Source organism: Apodemus sylvaticus, chromosome 4 (genome assembly GCF_947179515.1).
Source record: "Apodemus sylvaticus chromosome 4, mApoSyl1.1, whole genome shotgun sequence".
Lineage (NCBI taxonomy): Eukaryota > Metazoa > Chordata > Mammalia > Rodentia > Muridae > Apodemus > Apodemus sylvaticus.
Window position 1 is genome coordinate 58,493,450 of NC_067475.1, and position 24,268 is coordinate 58,517,717.

A 24,268-nucleotide genomic window follows, 5' to 3' on the forward strand; every position below is an offset into this window, starting at 1 on the left:
GAAAAAACGGGGTAAAAGTAGCTAATTTTTATTATGTTATTTTAAAGACTAAATGCATCTACATATGCAAAGTGCTTAGATATTCACATACCTGGGACATTTTAGTACCTCAATAAGTGCTGTGATTGTGATTCTTATCCTTTTCCCCCAGTGTGCATGTTCCCAGACAGCACAGGCCTTCTTCACTCCTCTGGACCCAGCAGCCAAGATGCCCTCCTGGCTGTGAGCAAATGAACACTGTGAGGCTCAGGGTGAGTCCCGGGAGCTCATCGGCCTCCTTTGCTTCCTGTCGTCTACTAGAAGAGAGAACATAGAACCAAGATTCTTAGAACATAGAACCAAGAAGAAGCAAGAATCTTCTGCAAAACCAATGCTTTTCAAAGAATGTCTTGTGTTGTTCTCCCTTTTCCCTACTATTATATAACTGTACAGGAAGTGCATTGGTATGCGTTTAATTTGTAGTTCTGTGGCTGAGAAGACAGGGATGCTGTCAGCCTAACAGAGGGTATAACTCTCCTGATAGGAATGTCATTCCTCAGACAACAATTCCTCATATGGAGGCATAATTGCCATCCTGTACCTGGTGGCTTTCCGCTCACCACAGCTGTCTCGGGATTTGGGCATGGCCTCTGGCACTGCACATCCCTCAGTGGCTTGCTAGCCTTCTTATTAAAAGATACTTCGGCTCATGAAGCACATCATGGCTCTGGTTTCTGTCTGCACCCCAGAGCTGACCCTGTGCCACGGATCTCCATTCCCAAATCCTGCCAGAAGAGAGCTGGTCTCCAAGGAGTGCTGGCACACCTGAGAGCACAGGTGAGACCACCACTTCTGCTCAAATACCTGGTCCAAGAGGGACCTGCCTGGAGCCCTCAGGCCACAGGAACTGAGGAGCAGCCTGGGACGAGATCCTTCCGGTTTCTGTCTGCACCCCAGAGCTGACCTCGTACCACAGCTCTCCATACCCAAATTCTGCCCAGAGGGAACTGGTCTCCCAGGAGTGGTGATACACAGGTTTACAGGAGGGACAAGCCACAGTCAGAGACAGCAAGACCAGCCAACACCACAAATAACCAGATGGCAAGAAGAAAGCATAAGAATACACAGAAGAAAGAAAAAATTTTTAAAACAGTTTTCTCCTCTCTTTAAAAAAAGAATACAAAAAAACAGGATCTTACTATGTAGTCTAGGCTGTCCTGGAACTCACGATTCCCCTGCTTCAGCCTCCTGGAATTTATGATTCTGACTTGGGATTACAAGCATGTACCACATTCTTGGCTGCAATTTCCCAAATGTATACACAAAATATTCTTTTAGATGTTTGCAGATCTGAAAACGGCATGTGATACACCTATATGTGTAGATGTAATGCATTTATATAAGGACTATCCCTACTCAATATTTCCTTGAAGTCTCTTGTTCTAATCAGTCCTGTACACTGCGTATTATATTACTGTTCCTGGGAGACACAGAATGTTTATTCTCTCCAAATGTAGGGGAAACAACAGACCAAAGAAACAATTCTATCCATCTTGGCGAGTTTATTGGAGTCACCTGCATGACTGATTCTTAGACAGATACATCACTGGGAGACTCACCGAGATCTCCCTGAAGCTGCCACACACTGGAGTGCCTTGTGAAACTTTTGTGTAGCTACACCTCTGAAGGCACCTTCTCTCAGAGATTGTTTACTAGTCACAGAACCTCATGAAGGGGCCTCACGAGTCTTGTAAGCTTTGTGAGCTACTGAGTCTTTTATGTGCCTTGGGCCTCTTGAGCCTCCCTCTCCCATCCGGGAGGGAATGTTTAAATTGGGAGGAAAGAGCTACATAACTGTGTTTTTGCAAATACCTCCCTAAATGCTAAATGGGTCTGGGACATTTGTTTTCTCCTAACAGTGCAAGGGGAGCCATGAGCTTGCTTAGCTTGGTGTCTTCTGCTGGTTTGCATTTTGCTCTTGTTGTTGTTGTTGTTGTTGTTGCTGTTGCTGTTGCTGTTGCTGTTGCTGTTGTTGCTGCTGCTGCTGCTGCTGAAGCTGCTGAGGTTTTCTTTATAGCCCCAGTCTCTGCGGAAAGGGTATCACAGGAAGAGGTAGAGCTTAGTTATGTAACAACAGACTCCAGAATGGTGAAAGGGCAGACAAGAGAAGAGGGTAGCTCATGTGGTGGGGCCAGGCCTCAGAAGAAGAGGGCTGAGACCCAAGTCTGGCTTTTCAGTCGTCACTGGAGGCTCTGACTGAAGACTAGACTTTAGGAACTGAGGTGAAAGATAAGGGCGCCTGCAGTCAGGACAGTTCTGTGGAAGCATAGTGGAAGAGGCTCTTGAATGAGTCCTGCCAAGGCTTGGTTGCGAATTGCCTGTGAGGAACTGAGAAGCCAAGGAATCCCTCCACTCTCCAAAACCGTAATAATGAATTGAGGAAAACTGGATAAGAACAGGGCATGTTATGGTCACTGGTATCAAGACCTACTTTTGGGCACGCTAAGCTTGGGATGTCTATTAGCTTCCTAATAGGAGACTGTTAGGCATATAAGGCTGATTTTTAAATGGGCATATTTAGGATGCGATTGGTTGACTCAATTTGCTATGCAAAAAAAATTTAATAATAATCAAGTCCTTGGCACACATACAATAAACACCTATTAAACACATTCTATTAGATAGAGCTGAATGAAATAGCCATCTTTCTGTGACAAAAAAAAAAAGGTCAAATATTGTTCAATTTCATACCACTTAGGCTCACATATCTGAAGTGTCAGAATTGTGAAGGACAAAGATGTATTAAGCATAATGCATGCTCCCCGGGAGCTGACAGCTCCGAATGGGAATAACACTTTCGTTTAAGTCTCGTGACATAATAAGTACCTACATAATGGTGACTGTGTGCAGGCACTGTAATAATCGGCTTTCATGCATGCAGTCATGTAATCCTCACAATGGCTTCGAGAAGCAGAAATTGCCATTAGTTCTTGAGAATAACTTGTTTAACCAAACCACAGTGGGTTAAAGATGGCTATATGTGTGTGTGTGTGTTTTTTAACCACTCACTCAGTGGAAATGAGTGGAGGCTATTCTGCTGCTCTCCAAATTGGCTTTGATGGATTGCTTGACATGTAAGAGATGCTAAGCAATCTGTCTTCCCTCACAGAAGCCAGCTGCCATGTTAGATCCTAACCACCTTGAAGCCACCACACTGGGTGGACTCCCAAGCACACTATGCACCAGGAGAGACATGTGTAAAGAGCGCTGAGGTGCCTGGGTGAATTTAGTCAGCACCTGCTTGAACAGAACAGAAGAAGAACAGCACCTGTGGAAAACTGTAAGAAAATAAAACTGTTATTCTAAGCCATTGTATTTTAAGGTAATTTTCTGTGTAGCAATAGATAACTGTAATACAATCAAAAGGTGGTCAAGTTGGGATTTGAACCCAGATATCTGGTTCCATTACACTGTCTACCTCCTTAATGTAAGGGGTGCTTGTGATAAGCACCAATGAATTATTGGTCTATAAAATCTAGGTGTTTCTCTTTCCCAGAGAGCTATTGGCACACATCATAAATGAATCAATATTCTCATCTAGAAGATACATTTGGAGCAAATTTCTACAACAACATGTGCTACACCCGCATAACCTCATCATAACACTATAAAACAGGTGATCGTATTTTACCATTAGTACTCAAGAAGAAGTGGTTGTGCAAAATAAACAACCTCAAATGGAGTCACCCCCTAACAGCATGAACTTGCTTCTGAATTCAGTTTCTGTGCTGTAGAACCTGGGCACTGATTAAGTGGACCCTTCCCTCGGCGTCTCCTAAGCTTTCAGCAAAAGTGTCAGGTAAGCTGTATTTCTTGCAGAGGCCAAGCTCTTCTTTCAAGCTCACATGGCAAATTTCATGTCCCTCTGATGTAATGCCAAAGCCCCTCTGCTCTCTCTTGTGGCCATGCAATGCTTGCTCAGTGCTTCTGTGGGCGGTGTTCAGTTCTCTACCATGTGCCTCATGGGTTCCCTAGGTTCTTAGACAGATGACAGCTTTCTTCCTCAAGGAGAACTGGAGACTCTCTCACTGCAGTTTGCTATTATAATTTCACATCAGAGGGTGATGTCATCGTGAGAATGACATGCATTACTTGTCGCTTCCTGTTGGATAGAAGCAAATCATAGGTCTTGCTTGCTCTCAGCAAGGTGTGATTAAGCAAATGCATAATTCATGGGGGGGGGGCTATCTTAGAGTGCTCTTCCATGGTGAGCTCTCCTTTTGCTTGTCACGAGTGTTATGCGTACGCCCACTATATGGCCTCATGATTCTGCAAGACCCACACTGGACAGACTGTATGGAGTAAAGAAGAAAGCAGTGGTAGACACAAATCAATGCCACAAGCACTAGAATGAGAGCATGGTGTGCACCGTGGTTTCTGTAGATAGTACAGTGAATCTTAGCTCCCAGATTTAGTCTTGCCGCTGTTATCCACCCATTGCATAACACTAGAATGGTTTCATTTTGTGATAGTTCCCCTTTTGTCGGTCCTCATCTATGCAGTGTGGCTAGACAGCATAACGTGTGCAAATGGGCACATGGAACAGGAATGCATGCAAGGCTTAGAGTAAGCTCAAAGGCCCAAGCAGCCCTTTCCATCTTCCCTTCTCTTCCCATTGTCCCTTCCCCTCCCTGAATAAAACAGAAACAGCAGGAAGAGGAAGAGTCACAAAAAGCAGGCTGGGCAGAGTCCCCTCTGGTACCCAAGGTGTGCAGTGAGGCAGAATCAGGCAAAGGAGAGATCAGCATACTTGAGAGATGGGATGGTGATGATGATGGTGTGTGAGTGTGTGTGTGTGTGTGTGTGTGTGTGTGTGAGAGAGAGAGAGAGAGAGAGAGAGACCCAGTGATATCTCTCTTTCTCTCTCTCACTCACATGTGTGCATACATATACAAACATACACAAATAGTATGTTTGTATGTACATATATGTAGACATGTGCCTTCTAGCTATATTTACTGAACATGTATAGAATCCATGTGTCTTAGTTTGGTTTCTGTTGCTGGGATAAAACACAGACTAGAACAACCTGGGGGAGGGGGGGCGGGTATTTGACTTATAGGCCTCAGCTGCAGCCCTTTACTGAAGGAAGCCAGAACAGGAACAGAAGCAGGACAGGAATGTGGAGGCAGGAACTGAAGTAGAACCTGTGGAGGAACACTGCTTCCTGGTTTGCCCTTCCTGGCTTGCTCATATTGCTTTATTATAGACTCTAGAACCATCAATCCACAAGTGGTATCACTCATCTGGGACTGGGTCCTTCCACATCAATCATTAATTAAGAAAAAATGTTCCCCACAGAGTTTCCTAAAGTTCAATATGATAGAGACAGTTTCTCAGTTGAAGTTCTCTCTTCCCAGATTACACTAAGCAGCAACCAGGAGGCCAGATGCAGGTTTTCAAATTCCCAGATTAAACTAAGCAACAACCATGATAGGCCAGATGTAGGTTTTCAAATTTCACTCATTATTAAAAGAAAATAGTACTTAGAGAAAAGATTGATTCCAAGCTGAGCCAGGAAAGATGAAAGATTATCTGAGCATGGAAACTAATAATAATACTATCAGATACAACTCAGTGAACCAAATAGGAAGTATGGGCGCACACATTGATAAGGATATTAAAGTTTGATGGTAGGGACTGGAGAGATGGCTCAGCAGTTAAGAGAAATGGATGCCCTTCCAGAGGACCCCAGTTCAGTTCCCAGTACCTGTGTTAAACAGCTCATAGCTGACTATAAGTCTAACTCCAGGGGACTCAAGCTTTCTGGCCTTCACAGATACTTACACTATTACAAGTGTAATAGTATACTAGTACAAGCTAGAACACACACACACACACACACACACAAAATTAAGGTTACTTTTAAAACTAAAGTATAACACCAAATCAATAAAGATAGGATTGTGGAAATAGATCAGTCACCAAGCCTGGGGATTCATGGTATCAAAAAATCCTAACAAATTACACACAAATATAATGACTTTATGTTAGAGAACTTAGCAATGTGGCTGGGAACCAACCAGTCTGAAACATGTCAGCATCACGTGCCGCCAGTGGAGCTTAGTGAGGAGGACAGAGTCACATCTGCTGTATTGAAACCCCGACCTCTCTCTACCAGAGGGAATCATCAGGCCCACCCATGCGGAGAGGCATCATGGAGAAGGTAAGGTCCATGGTCCTCAGAATGGTGAACACATATGCATGACAGGAAAACCTCCAGGTAGAGGAGGCTACAGAGACAGCATCTACAGGGGAGAGCATCCCTGAAGGCATCCTGGGCCCCAGAGGAACGAGTCATTGCTGAAGGATAGGGTGGACATTGGGATATGGTTTGTGCTTGCCCTCTAAGGGCTTATGTCCCAAAACTTAATCTCTATTGTGAGGTATTTGAAAGGGTAGAGGCTTAACACGACTGCTGCGGTGTTTTAGATGTGAGGCTGATTAGCATTAAACAAGGACCCCATGGTTCAGTATTACTAGCTGTATAAGGAAAGAGAGAGACCAAACATTATTTACACTTCCAGACTGTATGTCTCACCGTAGAATTCCCTCCATGGCTTCCTGACTCTTCCAGAAAGGAGGCCATCTCTAGATGCAGCCCCTGGACCTTCCCCTGAAAATCTGAGCCAAAATAAAACTCATTTGTAAGCTTTCTCCATCTCTGGCTATCAACTACTGAAAAGGGCCTGAGCCAATACTATTGAACCAGTGTGTAATTTCTGGATGATAGAGACATAGGGTGGTGATGTGAAGAGGGTTCTTGTTTCAGGTAAACATCTAGGGGTATTTAGAAGGGGCAGGACATGAAGGTCAGCTTCAAATGCTCATCCCCGGAGTAAGTGCATGACTGTTAACGGTGAGGCATCTAGGTGAGAAAGCACGGCACAGGTATTCTTTGTACTTATAAAACTTTGCAGAGAGAGAAGAGGACTTATGGGACATCTGGGGAGGGGGGAACTGGGAAAGGGGAAAGCTTTTGGATTGTAAACAAAGAATATAGAAAATAATATATATTAAAAAACTTTGCAGAATAGTCATATTATTGCATTACAAACTTTTTACAAATGTATAAAAAAACCAACTTTCTTCCTAAAGAGAATTTAAGCTCCATTTTAAAAGTTTTTTTTGTTGTTGTTGTTGGCGGTGGTGGTGGTGGTATTTTTTTCTCGAGATAGAATTTCACTGTGCAGCCGAGTTCCCACTCTCAATCCTCCTGCCTCAGCCTTTCAAATGCCAGGATTACAAGCGTGTCCTACCATATCAAGTGAGCTCTTGGAGAATAAGGATCTGTCTTCTGCTCAGCGTGCTCTCCTGGCTCAGACCAGGTCACCCGAGCAGTTCCCCAGAGGCCTGCCAGCATGGAGACACTGGCATAGAAATGCCATGCATACCCTTGCAGATTCCAGGGCCTCCCATTTCGCATGCGTTCCTGGGTTGCACTGAATGCCACAGAGTTGGGCAACTAGGAGCTACAATTTGCCTACACACACCACTGTTGGTTTTGGCACCTCAGCTGGCATTAGAGGTAATGATCCTGGGGGAGGGGAGGCATTGGTGCCGAAGAACATGGCCCTCCTTTCTGGACTGGCTCCTTTACTGGCCTTGAAGCTATTACTGACCATCTGTGACAAGGAGCCAAGCTGCCATATACTTTGATGGTCTAGATAGACTCTTGTTAATTCGGATCTGGCGGTACATGTTTTCGGTATTCGGTGACATTTGAGGTTGGTGTTGTCAGTTTTGATCAGCCAGTATATTATTTTTGGCTTTCAGTAACAAAATACACACTTGGAGTTATAAAAGTACTTTCATTGTTGAAATTCTTGCAGAAGCAATTCTGTTCTAAAAGTCTGAAATTCTCTGACTTCTCTTCCCTTTTGTTCCTCAGAAATAATTGTTTATGCAACACACTTTTGGATCTTTCTTTTCCCACCTTCTAAAGGCTCCATTGCTGGAACATTCCGGAATCTCGGGCTGGCAGAGAATTTAGAGGTTGCCTGGTGTCCAGTGTTCTATCAGGGCTGGTGACAGGCTTTTCTGTCATGGGCAGGAAAGGAGCTGGTCAGGAGACGAGAGAGGACTCAAGCCTCTCCCCCAGAAGAAATGAAAACCAGTCAGCATAGTCTCTTTTTCTTAGCGAGAAAACGCTGATCCACCCACACCTCCCAGCCCATGCAGGCATTCTACCTTTGTATCCTAAAAGGTCCCCAGCTTCTTCATGACCCTTCCAATGGGAGGGTCTTTAGTCCCTCCAGGCTCCTACTGAAGTTTTTAATCTAATACTCAACTGAGATCTTCTGGTTTTCTCAGTCTTGAATCCCTAGGCCCCTGTACCTTGCCACACATATCCCCTTCTCTGCGGGCCCACCCTGGGCAGAGCACATCTGGAAGCACTCTAGGAAGCCAGCTCCACAGGGTGGGAGAGGCTCCCAGCCGCCCTCCCGAAGGGTGCTGTGCCTGCTGCTTGCCTGCAGTCTCTCTGATGCTTTGTCTTCTGTGCTATAAATAAATGATTTTGAATGCTTATCTGCTTTCCTCTGTCTGCTTTTCAAGTTATTTTTGGGTGACAGGCTTCTGTGTTAGGTGGGACCTGCATTATTGAAGACCATGCGTGCCTTGTCAAAGGGAAATAAGGTCAGAGAGAGTATGGTGGTGGCTGGGGTGGGTGGGTGGTAAGATTCACAGCAGCGATCCTTTTTCTGACAAGTCTCAGAAAAGCCTCGGGGTCCTCAGTCTAGTCCAAGCTACACCCACTGATAATCCTAACTTTGCATTTATAGCCATGGCTTACTTAAAATGAGCAACATTGACTGTGCCAGCCACCCTGAAATAGGGGTTGGGACCCTAATGCCTACCCAAGCCTGCCGCTCCCTGGCCTCGAAGACATCACTACTTTGCTCCGATGCAGATGTTATTGTCACCACTGCCTGTGGGATGGAAGGTGGGCTTCTGTCTCCCTCTGCTGAGTCCCAGAACACAGGGTTTACACCGGTCCCCATTCCTCTCTCTCCAAGCATTCAGTGACCAGAAGCCAGCAAGGCCAAGGAAGAGGGGGAGTGGAGGGATTGTGGTGTTCTGACTTGGCCAATTAAGCTGTCTTCGCTTGACCCCAAGTGTCCACAGCAAAAACTCTTCAAAAAACAAAAAAACAAACAAACAAAAAACCCAACCCTATTTTCCTAGAGATCCACTGACTGGCACACAGCAAGCTTGAGACCACATCCCCTCCCAGCCACCATGCTTATAAATCCCTCCACGCATGTTCCCCCGGAGTCCTGCCTCTCCACTCTGGACCCTCCTCAGGCTCTTCCTCCTCAGATGCAGCCCCTCTGTTGCCCCCCAAACTCCTTGCCATCCCCATCACTGTCTCTCTCAAATCCCCACTCACTTTCCCCGTGTCCATCAAGCCTCTAAGGCCCACCACCAGAGCTGACCTTGAAGGCATGCAGACCTGCAACCCACACCATTACCTTTCACCCAGTCTAACGAGGGAAGACTTGACTCATCCACCAAAATAGTTTTTGAAAAGCACAGCACCAAAGCTGCTCCGTGCTTGAGGAAAACACCTGCTGGAGTTGGAACTCATCCCTTCCTCTCTGGGAGCTCGCTTCCTCTGACATGTCGTGTTTCCCCCACAGAACTGAGTTTGAGTTTCAGCTCCTGATGCCTGGGGTTCGCTTCCAACCCCTGGAAACTCAATTTCTTTCATGGGCCCTATGATACTATGCTGTTCCCCCTACCACCACCCTGACTCCACCCCTGTGACATGGCTGCCAGGTTCCCTGGAAGGACTCCCTGTCCCCAGTAAGGAGGTCCCACCTCAGTCAGTTTGGACTCGTTTCCCTACCCTCTCCTTGCCTCACGGTTCATCATCCAGGCCCTTCCTTTCTGCCTTTCACCCTCCACTGATTTGCAGCAGGCTCCAATTAATAATTTTAAATGGTCACCAATTTTCCTCCAGCCTCAGGCAATAATGGAGATTTAGGTCTAAATTAAAATTTGCTTATTTAAAAAGCATTTTGCCTGCTAATGGCTGCTAAAGCACTATCTCTGCATCCAGAGATGGTCTGCATCCAGAGGCATCCTCTTCTGGCCTCTTTTCTCTGTCTCCTGGGGGATTAAAGCAGTGGTTCTCAGTGTGGGTGACTGTGAGCCTCAGGGCAATGTCTGGACACACTTTCGGATGTTCGCACCTGGGGTGGATACGCTGCTGCAGGGTTTTAGTGAGTAGAAATGAGGGATCCTGCTGAACATCCCACAATACCCAGAACTCCTTAGCAACAAGGAATGAGCTAGTCCCTAATGTCAGTAGTGCTGAAGTTAAGGAAGTCTCCACAGAAAATCCTCAGTCTTCTGCAGAAATCTTTCCTTGCATGACCCTGTGTTCTCAGGAAATGTATTTCTGCTTCTTGTGGTACTTGGAATCAGGTACCTCGTGCATGGAAGTAAAGTGTTTGACCACTCAGTTCCACCCTCACCCCTCAGAACAAGCCTTGCAGCTATTGTCTCTATAACTCTGCGATGTTACCTGTGTTCTAGATCAGTTTCCTTTAGCTCATACACTGCTTGTTGCAACGGACCCAATTGTGGCCTGTCTGTTTACCCTGGGGATCTCATGCTAGCCAAGCACTCTGGCATTTACCTGTGCTCCTCAGTCCCTAGAACTAATATTTCATGATCTTTCAAGAAAACCCTGGTTTATGGTCCTCTGGGCTTTCACAGCAAATGCGCAAACTGCTGTTCTAATCAACTGACGATGACCTCTTGCAAATACTTTGCAGTTTAGAGGACAGACATTTGTTTGATCCTCCCAAGGATCACCCTGTGGCAGGGGCAAGGCAAGGAGGGGAGGTAGGGGCCAGGTGAGGGGACTGGAGGTAGGGGTAAGTTGAGGAGGGTTGGAGGTGGGATCTAACCCTTCTGGGTGCTCACTGGGTTCAGACATTAGTTTTGTATGCAGGTTTCCTCATGCAGCGTTGAGAAATGATACTCTTAACTTTAGAAGCACTCAGAGAAGTGAGCCTGGGGTCACCACCCTCTGCCAATCTATCTGGCATTGGGGAAGGCACCGTCTTGCCCAGGAGCGGTTATCTTGACTGTGTTTCAGGTAAAAGACACCATGCTAGGCTGGTTCCAAGGAGCTACATGGATCTACCACAGCATACCAAGCAAACAAGAGCCCTATGCCTCCCACTGGCAAGTCAAGGACGAAGGGGAGACCAGTCTTCTTAGGGCCAGCCTGCTGCAGGTCATTCTGGCACCATCTCTCTGCAATGCTGGCCCATGAGCCACTGGGCAATTCTTGTTCCTGAGCTAGTAGTGTCAGGTGGAGATAGGAAAGCTAAGAGTGTGCCAGTCCCTGATCCTTCCTGACCCTGAATACTGGTGGTGACAGAATGAAGGAGCCAGAGACCTGGGGGGAAGAGACTAGAAAGGAGGGCAAAGGGAGGGGTCTGAGCTGAAAGGAACACAGCTCGAATGGCCACACTGGGGATAAGGGCCAAGGCATCAAGGCAAACAAAAAGCAACCGTGTGTTTCATTGCAAGCTGTCCAGTGGCCTGTGAAGGGGAATAGATTCAAAGCTTTAAGGAGCTGTAATCCTGCCTGATAGGACAGGCCACACAAAATCTACATATCTCCATGGAGTAATTTATGCTACATTAACTGTGTGCTCTTGGACCCTTTGTGCAACCGTGTGTGTCTTGGCATCTGTGTTTTGTGTGAGCAAGCAGGGCGAACCAAACCCATGGGACCAGTAGATGATTTCTTGCATGGGAAATGATGTAAAATATAGGAAAGGGACACTGACCCCCAAACAGCTTCCTTTACAGGCCTGAACCAAAGCCCGGCATCCTTCGAGGATAGACTCATAGGTGTTCAATGTCAGCTTGAACCTGTCCTTCAGGTAGGTCACACATTTTAAGATGTTTCTGTAAAATGCAAAGCCAAATGTTTTCTAGTCTTGTCATCATCATTATCGATAGAGATCAGGTGCCTACATGGTGATGTCCTTCTTTTATGATGTAAGAATATGCTGGCATAGAAGATTCTAGTAAAACGGCTGGACTGATAAGTGCAGCAAAGATGTTAGTTGGTTTTCTATTGCTGTGGGTATAAAAGAAAAGAAGATGAAAGGAAAGAAAACCAGGGGTTTCAAAAGTCCATGGTTTGCTGGTACTATTGTTAAGGGTCAAGGATAAAGCAGGATATTATGGTGATGGCAACGTGAGACCCAAGAGAGTGCTCATTCATTGCATACAGGAAGTAAAGGAAGTCCTGTGTTCTCATATGTGTTCTCTACAAAGTTCCTTATGCTTTCTCCAACAGTCCTCTTATAACAACCTGTGACTTAGGTCTTTCTGCATTTGATGGATAAGAAGGAAACTGAGGTTCAGATCCAGGGTGTTGACAGGCACCAGGCAGCAGGCTAGGAGGGCCCCCAGAAAGCCCAGGAGAGCTTGTTGAGACACACACAGTAGTAGACAGAATGGAGAGTGGATTAATGAAGCTAGCCCAGCACAAGAGCCAGAGCAAGAGAGATAGTGGTATGGCCCCACTCTCTGGACCTCAGCAGCTTTTCCTGGAGGACAATCAAGCCCATTTGAAAGCTCCCTGAATCCACAATGGCTCTGTCGTTTGAGTCAGGGCATCCGAGGGGACACTGTGTGCGTGTGCAGAAAGGTTATGATTTAATGACAAAGCAAATCATCATCTTCCCTGCTGATTGCTATGCACAGCCACAAGCTGTGATTCAGCCTGAGGCTCTCTCTGCCCTTTGAAGGCAGTGAAAGCCCACCACTTCCCCTTTCCCATGACACATGTTTTACTATGGACCATAATGAAGACAAGGTGTGAGGGCAAGACTCCTTGCTTCCAGTGCCCCCCTCTCTGTCTGTCTGTCTCTCTGTGTCTCTCTATGTCTCTCTCTGTCTTTGTCTCTGTTTCTCTCTCTGTTTCTCTCTCTCTTTGTCTCTCTCTCTCTCTCTCTCTCTCTCTCTCTACACACACACACACACACACACACATACACACACAAGATGCCATCCTTGTACTCACAAGGCCTTGGGAACGCCACATGATATAAACCAAAATAAAATGAAACAGCTTCATTATCTACTGGCGAAAACTGATTAACCTGGTCTACTTTGTATCCTGATGAGCTGTCTCTGAACCGTGTGTCCCCTATCCTGTTCTGTCTGTATTAGAACAACAGTATGAACTGTCTGTGGGTTAATTGGTTTCTTGGAAGGTTTATTCATTTCTTCCTCTCCCCATTCAGAAAGCAAAGAGCTGTTCACACTGAGTCAAAGCTGTTCGGCTTCTAGTCCACATTTGCACACATCAACTTGATCTCCTCTCACAGCCAATGCCGATGAGCAATTCGTTGACGTCCCTTCTGCAGCTTTGTCACAGTGGAGACTCTACTAGTCATGGGGATCACCTCAGGGCACCTGATTTACAGCTACTTCCCCTTGGCTCCTGGAAAGACTGGAGCCATGACAATGACGCCCTTGCTATCCCTTCCTCTGCTTCCCATTCAAATGTGCCCTGTCTTCAAGGATTGGCAAATTGACCATTCCCAGAAAGCTACCTTGAAATAGTTGCACATCCCTTCTGATGATCTATGTTGATGCTACATTCATCCATCCATCCCCACCCTCCAGTTCTAACCACAAGCTTGTTCTGCTTATAGTCATTAAGGCCAGAGGTAGAGAGGATGATAGCTCTCTGCTTTCTGAGATCAAAGGATATATATATATATATATATATATATATATATATATATATATATATATATAATGTGTTGTCAGTTTGTTTGTGGTCCTTTTTCATTACTTTTGAGCCCTTTTGCAGGTGTTTCTTCTGCCCCAATTATATCACAATTTCCTTTGAGGCAAGACCCACATCTAATTATCTTCCAGTTCCAATACTTTGTAACATATTTAGCTCACAGTGGAGTAAGCAGCTGCTGGGAAGGGTTTGCTGCCTCATAAACTTGATGCTGTCAGGTAGAGCTTCTGAGAATGACTCGGGAGCCAGACCCTGGGGCGCATCCTGGTTCAGCCACCCTCTTACTCATATGACCTGGTCTACCTGCTTCACTTCTCTCTGCTGTCCCCTTCACATGTGTCTAAAACAGAGATGGCAATGGCGTCCCCACTGGGACCTTATGTGGATCATGTTGTTTAAGATATAGAAAGTACCTACAAGATGGCCTGGAGCAGTGGGTCTTCCAACATGCTTCCAGAGGTCTTCAAACTCCATAGGCAAACAGCACTACTTTTCTTTGCTCTTGGCATCCTGTTCCTTCTGGATATCCAAAAGTTGCTTGGCTGAGGTAGAGAGAGCACATGGCTAACGGCTCTGGTCTTTCTCTCTTCCAAGAAAAGAGGAGGCCTTCCCTTAAAGACCCAGGAACAAGGTCCGGAGACATGACAGGTTCTCTCACTGGTACCTTGGTGTGTGACTCTTCTACTGCTGTAATAAAACACCATAACCAAGGATGAAAAGAGTTGTTTTGGGCTTATAGTTCCAGACAGATAAAAGTTTATCACGGCAGGGAATTGAGCCAGCTGGCAGATGTAATGGCAGCAGTACCAACTGAGAGCTCAGATCTCAAAATACAATGGGGAAACAGAATAGTTCATGGCTTTTGAAACCTCAAAGAAGCCTTCCTCCAGCAAGGCCACATCTTCAAGACCTACCCAAACAGCGATACCAACTGAGACCAAGTTTTCAACTCCAAAGCTTATGGGGGACATTCTATTCAAATCGACACAGCCCTCTAGGCCTGGAGCCTCCTAAAACCAAGATGGCATTGTTGCTATTTTCATTTCTAGTCTTTCTCCCTATGCCCCGGAGTCTGCCCTACCAGCGGTGATAACATTTTCAATTCTTGAAAAGAAAAGAACCGTGATGCAGAGACGGTGGTCCCAGGACATGATTGAAATTCCCAGCAGATAGTTATTGCCAAAACATTTCTCTTTATATAACAATTTAATCAAACAGAGGTGCGATGAGCAGCGAGACAACCATTAAACAAGGTTGTTAATTCAGCAGTGGAATCAGCTCCTGCTGATGGATGTGGTGGAGGCATGGCCGCTTGCTAGAAATTAAAGCAGAACCAAAATCCATTTGCTGCCTGGTGGCATGGAGCGCCGATGTTACAGCTTAGCACAGCCACTTCCCCAGGCCTCGTGAAACTGACATATGTAAAGCAGCCGTGTCTCCTCCACCAGCTGTAATCCAGAGAAAATGTCACTTTGCATGCTTTCTCCACAGCCATGGACAATTGGCCTTAGAGACCCTTGATTTTCTTGGAGCCACAAGTTTGGAGGCAGCAGGAAGAAAGGCAGAAGCAGAGGAGGGCAGGAAAGGGGGATGGCTAGCTATTCCTGCTCTGTGTGCTTGGAATAACTTTCCATCCCATAATACCAAAGCGGTCCCCCAACTCTTCCTCCCCTGTGAGCCTCTCCTGCCATTGTTACTGTGGAGGGTCAGAGAGGGAGGGATGTCAATGGAGCAAGAGGGACACAGCTCAGGCAGGTCTCAGCAACAGGAAATGGTTATTGCCATATTGGGGCGGGACTGGATGAGTTGGGAGGAGTGGCCATTATACGTTCTGACACACACAGATACCTGATCTAAATGCAGGTATTCCGGGAGAGGCCGCGCCTACTTCCCAGCACATTCCCCACCTTCAAAGAGCACAGCTGTTTCTTTATCTCTGTGCCAGGGATGGAGTACTCACTTGTCCAAAGCTTGAGTTGGACACACACACACACACACACACACACACACACGCATGCACGTGCACACACACACACACACACACACACGCACGCACGCACACAGAGTCTTGCCTATTATTTATCTTCCTACCACTCAGCACCAAAGCACTGCTGAGCACACAGTGGCTTTGCTTCATGATGAAGTGAATGGATGCGTGAACCAAGCAGAATTTTCAGACATGCATTTTTTTTCTCTCTGTAAGATTCCCACTCAGCATCGCCCTAGGGTTCCCTCAAACACTCAGAGCCTCTAATACATTTTAAATCCAATTTGACAGAATCTGCCGATCTCTCCCCCTGAACACAATCAGGTTTGTATGTGACTCTGTAGAGTGGTCTGATTTCATAAAGTAATAGGTTCTTGTCTGTAAGTTCTTGATGGAATTTCCATGTTTAGAAGCACAAGCAAGGCACCACCCTCTGTGCCTCCGTGTGCAGCAGGTGAGGGTGGGGTGTGCTGTCCAGAGTCCTCCAGTCCTGGGTCTAAAGTGCCAGCTGAAGGACAGACTTTCAAACGGTTGTCTATTGTCACACTGTCAGCAGCTTGGTGAGCTTTGGTACAGGGCCAGGAAGACTCTAGAAACAAAACAAAACAGAAAGGGAAGGCTGTCAGCATTGCCTTCCCTGCTGAAGAATCAAATGTCCGTTGTAAGAGTCTATTAGGAGCCACTCATTAAACCAGAGGCAACTGTATCACTTGCAAACAACAATTCATTAGTTTAAATGGATCTGCATGTCATTCCCATCCAAGGACCCACAAGACAATTAATTACAGTGCAAAGCCGAAAGAAAGGGGTCATGGTTTATAAGCTAGACAAGTTTTCTTCAGGTTTCAGAAGTTTAGAATGAAGAGAGATGCCAGCAGATGCAGACTCCATAGAGACTCTGCAGGGGGATTTTGTGTGATAGGTTTCTGTTTGTCGATCTCACTTCCTCCTTTAAGCATCACGCTCCCCACCCCCCACCCCTGAAGTCATCATGCTGAGTCCTAAATGAAGGGCCAGGCATTGGAAAAATCTTCAAGCCAGAGAGTTCTCAGGAAACCCTGGTGGCCTTCCTGTACCCTCTACTGTCCCAAACACTCTTCCAATAGGAATGGCTAGCATTCACCCCAGACACTTCACTCTCCTAAATGCATCTGCCTGTGCAAGAGATAACATAATAAACTATTTCAGCTGGTCCTGGTGATTAAATAATCATCTAAATGATTCCTCGATTCCACATAGAAGACAAAAGGAGAACACTAGGTGAAAATATACAATTGTGAAGTAATCCAAGGAAAGCTGGTAAGTCCTGCGTGCCTGAGCTGTGAACCCTCCACCCTGCCTCCTCCCCATCCCCACTGTCTGAGGATAAGCACCCTTCCTTTCTTAGCTCAGGCCAGGATCTCTACTTACTTAGACATTAGCAATGTCAGGTACTCTCTGGGAGGCCAGCTACTCCCAGAGAGTTTTCAGGAGTTCCCTGAGAGAACCAGATGTACCATGGGAGAACCAGATGTCTAAACTCAGCAACTGGCACTCACCTTGCTACTGAAAAGGTGCTCTGTGGTGCTGAAGAGAAAGCACAAGGTCTGGCCTTGGATTCAAGTTTCATGACTCTGCCTGAGAAACTCCTGTCCTTTGCTGTGGACTTGATTCTGGAAGGCATAGGTTCTAAGGCCTTTGAATGTGGTGCTTTGGAGAAACAAGGATACACTGTAAATACAGCAGAGAGACAGGTGGGAAATGACACTGTGCAGGCAGGGAAAGGCCAGCTTCCAATAATAGCATATCCCAGAAAGGGCTTTGAAAGTCATACTGTGACATGTATTAATACATTTCAGGCCCTAAAACATTTTTTTCTGGCATTGGTGGGACCCCAGGAGTCATGTGATGCGCCCTGTCAGGTGAGGAGCGGCCTGTTCTCTTCCATGCCTGTTTCTCACCCATTGGAGCATATCCTCAGCTCCCTTTCTGTCTTGGGAAGCTTTCAGGGCTCTGGTTAAGCTCTCATTGTTGAACTCATAGCAGCGTTGATGACAGTTCCTTTGGTGTACCTCAGAGATGTTTTAAAATGGGTATATCATAAGCTTAACCCATGTCCTTTCCACTTTGGCCCTGTGTCCCCACCCCCAACCCCCCACCGCCAGGTTCTATCCTCAGACAATATTTACTCTTCCTTCAGTTGTTCCTTCCAGAGATAGTCACTATCCAACTCTACCCCACATTTCCCACATCCAAACTATCACCTTCTCCTATCCGTTAATACTTTCCAGAATCCACTGCTTCCCATCCTCACTCACTGCTCTGTGGCAACAGCCTGCTTATGTGTCTTTCAACCGAAATTTCAACATATTCTTGCTAACACCTAGAGAGAACCTTTTAAAACCTCCACTTCTGATTCAGAAAAGACTTTCAATGCTCCCCAACCCCGGTGCTCTTAGGATGAAATGGCACATTTCTACTGTGAACTACCAGCAGCCCCATCTTGATCCCTGCCTCCTGCTCTAGAGTTTCCACTTGGCATTCTCTGCCTCACTCTCAGGCAGCAGCCATACTGTCCTTCAGCCTCCCGCTGAGCCATTCCAGTACATGCTGTTTCCCTGCTAGGCTCTGCAATCTAAAGGCACAAAGACAGCAGAGCACGTGTTCCCTGAGCGCCTAATAAGGACTCCACACAGTCAGGGACTAAGCTTTGTGAATCACAGACTGTGGTTTTGAGTGAGTCCAGAACCCTCCAAGAGCACTCTTTTCTGCCATATGGTCTCCCATGAAAACAAATGGAAAGTTGGGTGGATTATATGCGAACACCTTCCCATGTGAATTGCTGAATAAGGAAGAAAGTGAGGGTCCGAATTGCCAAACACAAGGTGAAAGCCAGGGCCCTGGGAGGGAAGTGAGAGGCTCAGCCAGCCTTGGCCCTTGGCAGGTCTGCAAAACTCTAAGAACTTGAAGCTTCTGCTTTGAAGGGCTGCTGATCAAACCAGAAAATAAAATCTAAGTTCACTCTCAGAGAGGAAGTTAATACTATACATTAATCAAGCTAAGAAAACAAAGGAGCGGTATCTCAGGGAAAGGCTAGAGGCTCTCTGTGCCCTCACTCTGGCGGAATGAGTAAACTCCATTCCAGTTTACTCATGAGGAAAAGGTAAGGCAAAACCCAGCAGCAGGACAGTCTATGGACTATCTCCACAATAATATTTCAAATGACTAAGGTAGGACCAGGGTGTGGCTCGGTGGTAGAGTGCTTGCCCTGCATAGCCTGGGTTCTATGAGCAGTACTGTGAACAATGCCAATGGCAAACATATATATGAACCTACAAACAGAAGGAGCATATGTAGGCTAAAAGGGGGCCCTCAGACAGAGAAATGACAACTAAAACCTAAAATAATCACAGTAAATTGTTGGCATTGTTTAGCATTTATCTACAGTGGTCATTGGTTTCAAACATACCACACGAATGTGAGATGTTTGAAAGAGAGGAACTAAGTGTGGCATGTATAAGATTCTGAGCTGTTTTTTTAATCTTTCCTATACAATCTAAAAAAAAAAAAAACAATTGTATTAAAGCAAACCCATTATAAAAAGGACAGTAGGAAACTTGTATGCCTTAACTTGATGTTTTTCACTGAGATTCATAACCGTTCACTGCATTTGTGGTCTAAATCATCAGGCAAACAGTTTAATTGCACATGGCCTCAGGTTGTTATAACTTCCAAACACCTGGCAGATACCAATACAAATTTTCTCTGGGAAAAAAACATATAGTTTCTCCTGAGGCCTGTACTGATTTCTTCAGATGAAAATTTAAAGAAGATGAAATTATCATTAAAAGTTTCAGAACATATAAGGGGACAAATTGTCATAAGTGAAATTCAGCAGAAATAAAAGAGAGTAGAATCAGAACACCAAACATCTCAGAAATAGAATATGAGTATTTAGACACTTTCACATATAACTAAAAGCTTCACAATAATGAGCAGAGAAAAAGGGACTATAAAATTACTAAATAAATAGAACCTCAGCGAGAAATATAGCTGATGATTCAACCATCAGGTAGACAGGGAGGGGCAACAGGGCTGAGGGAAGAGTCTGGTTTGAAAGAAAAATTCAGAATATGACCGGGACATGAGATAAACATTCTAGAATAAAGGAGGAAATGTAAGGTGTGGTAAGAAAAGTTCTCATGAGGAGAAAAGAAGAAGAAACAGTGGTGAGAGACTTCCCAGTGAGAGTTCCTCCCCACTGTGCCTGGGCTGAATGCAGTGCTGGGCAAGGCAGTGACTGAAATCCCCTCCCAGGAAAAGCATTGCAAATCCACAAAGCACAAAGACTAAACAAGCAAACAAAGCAAGACAAAAACCAAAACCAAAATGAAACAACAGAACCCTACCCCATAGAAGATATGTCAAAACTCTTCTGAGAAGACAAAGAAGAAAACAGGATTTGGCTTTGAAGAGGTGCAGGTAGCTAAAGGAGGCACCTTCACTGCTCACTCACTGTATTTTAAAGGAACTAAGTGTCAATTACATGGGTATTCACTTTGCAGAAAATCATGGTATGTCGTACGTCCATTGGCATAACAAAGACACTCTAATTTTTTATTGGATATTTTATTTATTTACATTTCAAATGTTATCCCCTTTCCCCGATTTCCTCACCCCATCAGAAACCCCTATCCCATCCCCCCTTCTCCTGCTTCTATGAGGGTGTGCCCTTACCCACCCATCCACTCCTGCCTCCCTGCCCTCACATTCCCCTACACTGGGGCATCAAGCCTTCACAGAACCAAGAGCCTCTTCTCCCATTGATGCCCAACAAGGCCATCGTCTGCTATTCATACTGCTGGAGCTATGGGTCCCTCCATGTCTACTCCTTGGTTGGTGGTTTTGACCCTGGGGGCTCTGGTTGGTTGATATTGTTCTTCCCATGGGGTTGCGAACCCCTTCAGCTCCTTCAGTCCTTTCTCTAACTCCTCCATTGGGGACCCTGTGCTCAGTTCAATGGTTGACGGCAAGCATCTGCCTCTTTATATGTCAGACTCTGGCAGAGCTTCTCAGGAGACAGCTATATCAGGCTCCTGTCAGCATGCACTTCTTGGCATCCACACTAGTGTCTGTGTTTGGTGACTGTATATGGGATGGAGCTTGTGGTGGGGCAGTCTCTGGATGGCCTTTCCTTCAGTCTCTGCTCCACACTTTGTCTTCATATTTGCTCCCAAGAGTATTTTGTTCCCCCTTCTAAGAAGGACCAAAGCACCCACACTTTGGTCTTCCTTCTTCTTGAACTTCATGTGATCTGTGAATTGTATCTTGGGTATTCTGAGATTTTGGGCTTATATTCACTTATCAGTGAGTGCATACCATGTGTGTTCTTTTGTAACTGGGCTACCTCACTCAGGATGATATTTACTAGTTCTATCCACTTGCCTAAGAATTTCATGAAGTCATTGTTTTTAATAGCTGAGTAGTACTCCATTGTGTAAATATACCACATTTTCTGTATCCATTCCTCTGTTGAAGGACATCTGGGTTTTGCTAGCTTCTGGCTATTATAAATAAGACTGATATGAACATAGTGGAGCATATGTCCTTGTTATATGTTGGAGCATCTTTTGGGTATATGCCCAGGAGTGGCATAGCTGGGTTCTTAGGTAATACTATGTCCAATTTTCTGGGGACCACCAGACTGATGTCCAGACTGGTTGTACCAGCTTGCAATCCCAACAGTGGAGGAGTGCTCCTCTTTCTTCACATCCTTGCCAGCATCTGCTGTCACCTGAGTTTTTGATCTTAGCCATTCTGACTGCTATGAGGTGGAATCTCAGGGTTGTTTTGATTTGCATTTCCCTGATGACTAAGGATGTTGAACATTTCTTTAGGTGCCTCTTGACCATTCAGGTTTCCTCAGTTGAGAATTCTTTGTTAAGCTCTGTACCCCATTTTTAATAGGGTTATTTGATTGTCCGAAGTCTAATTTCTTGAGTTCTTTGTATATATTGGATATTAGCCCTCTATCAGATGTAGGACTGGTAAAGATCTTTTCCCAATCTGTTGGTTGCCATTTTGTCCTATTGACAGTGTCCTTTGCCTTACAGAAGCTAAGACATTATATTCAAAAGAATGGTAATTAGGCCAGTGACTGGCTTTTCACCAACAATAGTGGAAGCCAAATAGTTGAATGATACCCTCAGTGTACCAGAAAAATGGCTTGACTTTCATTCCCAGTGAAATCATCTTTTGAGGCTGAGACTGAACAGAACACACTTCCGGATAAGGAACTGTCACTAAGCGACGCTAAAGAATAAATGCACATTAAACAAAAGGGGAAAAAAATCTCCAAATAAAAGTCTAAAGAAAAAAGGAATGATGGGATGGTATATTAGAAATGTAGAGGAAAAGCTAAATAGACAGAACAAAGCAACCATAATCACATCTAAATTGTGACTTACAAATGGCTATAACTCAAAGTGGTAGACTGGAAGAGGGACACCATTATAGTGAGTGTGTGCGTTAGGACACCTAGGTAACCACTGAAGAACAAACATATAAGTCAGTTTTCAAATGAGTGAAAGAAGAGGAGTAGCAAGTCCACCAACTTCGATGATATTCTCAGGGAGGAAGAAAACAACAGAAAATAGAAGAGGCAGGACAAAAAGTAGCATGAGGTAAAATGAAATTAAAATAGAAATATCAGCAGTCACAATAAAAAAATTCGGGATAAGTTTTACTTTAATTCAACCAAATCATTTCAATAAAGTGAGAATGAAAGTTGGAAGTAAATGCTTGGAAACATGAAAAAAAAAAAAAAAAGAAAAAGATAACACCAGGAGAGAAAGAACATTAAAAGCCTGCAAGGATAGAGTAATATTAAGTCAAATACTGTATACAGCAAAAGATTAAGTAATATAAGGATTATTAGGCAATAATAAGAATGCATATTTCCAGAAAGATTCAAGAATTTTGAATTTCTATGCTCTAAATAAGTCTTAAAATCCACAGAGCAAAACGTGATGGAGTTGCTATATATTGACAAATCTATAACCAAATGTGAGATTTTGACACATTTTTTTGAGTAATTAATAGGTCTGGAAAAGAGAATGATCAGTTACAACTGAGCAATATGACTTTCAGACTTACACACTAGACATGCACCCATGCAGCACCCACTGAATGAGAGTATACTCTTCCCAAGAACCAGTGGACAATTTATGAAAACTGCCAACTAGCGGCTGAACCACAAGCAAATCTCATATGAGACTGTGCTATTTGGGAATTATCCCATTCATTTGGAAATGAATAGCAAAAAAGGAAATAGTGACAAACAATAGATAAAACTAAAGTAGGGTGGTAAAAATATGAAAACACAGCTTAACAATTGATGGATGGGAAAAATCAATAATGAAAATTAAATTAAGAACTGATTGGTAACAAAAGTGCCATATGTCAAAATCTGTGGGGTATTGTGAGAATTTTAGTTGTTGTTTTTTTAAAAAAAAAGTTATGTTATGTTATGTTATGTTATGTTATGTTATGTTATGTTATGTTATGTTATGTTATGTTGTGTTATTTTGTGTTGTGTTCTGTTGTGTTATGTGTGGGATATGGGCCTACTTCAGCTTGTCCACAGCCATTAACTGTGATTGTCTCATGCTCTAGCACAGGTGTGATTTTTGCCAGTTGCAGATAGTTTAATTCTGGGGGCTCTGGAGGGGGCATAAATGGGAGAACCCTAAGAGGGCCTGTGGTCCTTGTGGAGGCTGTTGGTCCTTGCTGCTGCTGGTCCTTGCTGCTGCATTTGCTGGATTGCTAGATATTCTGATATGAAGACTGGACTTGCCCCTAGAAACCCAACACCCCTAATCAGCAAGACTCCTAATCAATCAGCAAGACCCCTGATCAGCAAGATAATCTAAAGAAGTCTATACCCCTTCTCCCCTCTAACCTTCTTTTTCTCCTATCTAGTATTGGAGGAATAAAGGGATCAGGATGGAAAGGGGATTAGAAGGGTGGTAGATATAAGAATCCAATAAAACAGCTATTAAAAATTGTAAAAACAGTGCAGCTAACTTAGAAATTAGAGTCAAATTTGTAGTCTCATAACTTGGAAAAGACAAAAAGGTTACCAATGAATTGTCTTCTGCTTCCAACATCAACAACAAGAACATTGTATTTCTCTCTCTCTCTCTCTCTCTCTCTCTCTCTCTCTCTCTCTCTCTCTCTCTCCTGTCTCTCTGTCTGTCTCTGTCTGTCTGTCTGTCTGTCTGTCTCTCTCTCTCTCTCTCTCTCTCTCTCTCTCTCTCTCTCTCTGTCCCTCAGCCCCATCCCTCTCTGATAAAACTATGATTTACAGGAGAAAACTAGCCTCTGATGAATGATTCCAAAGCCATCATGGAGCTGGTATTGGGAATTCACGATCTTGCATCAATGCTCTAAGTGCGCTGCAGCCCCTG